Source organism: Echinops telfairi, unplaced genomic scaffold (genome assembly GCF_000313985.2).
Source record: "Echinops telfairi isolate 266 unplaced genomic scaffold, ASM31398v2 ScPeMD7_443;HRSCAF=831, whole genome shotgun sequence".
Lineage (NCBI taxonomy): Eukaryota > Metazoa > Chordata > Mammalia > Afrosoricida > Tenrecidae > Echinops > Echinops telfairi.
Window position 1 is genome coordinate 6,662,957 of NW_022104341.1, and position 1,748 is coordinate 6,664,704.

A 1,748-nucleotide genomic window follows, 5' to 3' on the forward strand; every position below is an offset into this window, starting at 1 on the left:
GTGTTTGATCAATTTTAGGCTGAAGATGTTGGTTAAATTCTTCGATTTCTTTATCACTAGTTTTAGTGGTTGGTATATAATTTGGAGCAACTATCAGCATTGCTTATGAAAATAAAGGTCTATTAACACAGAGCACTGCCATTCCTTTTTTGATGATCTGTGGCAGAATTCACAGGTGCACAGGTTGGGGCCATGTGGCCTACCAGCCAGACCATTTACTCTCAGAACCGTTACAGAAGATGTTTGCCAAACCCTGCTCTGCATAGACACCTGTTTTCATGTGACCTAATAGTTCATACTATTTATCTTTTTTCAAAGTCGCCCTTGACGCTTATAATTTTTTCTTTTTTATTATCACTTCTGCTTTTAAGATATTAAAATTTTTCACACCAAAATTTTTAAATTTCACGCTTAATAAATGTTTACTGTGCTAGGCCAGTTTGGCTAGAGAAACAAGTCCAGTGACACTCATATATGCGTAAGAAAGATTTTTATATTAAGAAGTGATAATCCCAGTCCAGTCCAGATTGAGTCGATAAATCCAATGCTAGTCCATCCATCCCCCTTCAGACTCATGCAGCCACATGCAACAATGCAGAATGCAGGAACCTCACCGGCCAGCAGGTGCAAAGTCTTGTTGATCCAATGGTGCTGGCAGCATTACAGGCAGCTCCCAGAATGGCTTTTCAACAGGAAGTTTACGGCAGAGAGGGAGGTTCCCAGGACCCTCCTTATGAGAAGGGCCTGCCCACAAAGAGGTCCCATCAGGCTGTGACCCGATTGACAGGCTAGACTCTGCCCTTACACTTTTATAGCTTCAAGTTGCCACGAAATTATGTAACTATAGTTAGTTTAGCTTGTTTGTTAACTGGTCTATTATAGACTTTTGCTAATATTTTATCTCACCAGTTCTATCTGTTAAATCATTTATTTATTAATTACTGTTAATGTTGCTCCTCTTGATGCCCCTTTATTTAAGAACTGCAGAAAGTGCATTGTATGTGGTGACTATCTGGACAAACTCTAATAAAATTCTTACCCGAATCCTATCTCTGCTATGGGCTAAATCTCAAAGAGTGCTCAGGGAGGCCCAGATCCACGGTGTGGCCATGACCTGAGGACTGGTCTCCTGCAGATGGCTCTCAGTGAACCTTGCTCCTTGGGGATGGCCTGGGAGTAAAGGTCACACCACGTCCTGACCAGCCAGAACTGCCCTATTTAGCCCAACAAAGTAGACCTGGTGAACCAGCAACTAGAGGGAGCCAATGCCGCATTCTCAAAGACATGTTGGGCTTCAATCTCTGGCCTTTACTGCAGATCTCCATGGGCCGAGACAGCCTCTCCAGAGCTCCAAATTCCACTCACCACCGGAGCGCTCTCCAAGGCCTCCCCTGGAGACAGTTCTTTCAAGTTTCCAACTTTTGTTCACATTTGCTGTGCACCAGGCACCGTAACGGGCATCAGACGGAAACAGTCCAATGAGATGTGGATGCTCTCCTCAATGCATTGATGTTCCAGAGAGGTGAAACCAAGTCCAATGACAATGACACTAGAGTGGGATGTGCTCTGTTGACTTTATTGTGAGAAGAGAGGAGGGCATGGGAATCAGCGAGAATGTGCAGGTGAGGGTGACAAGGTAGTCCCCTAGGATGTGACGGCCCTGTGGCCTGTGCAGTCCCCTCCCCTCAGCCCCAGGAGCCACAGAAACACAGACACAGGGCCTCATGGATTTGAATGAACAAAGTTCC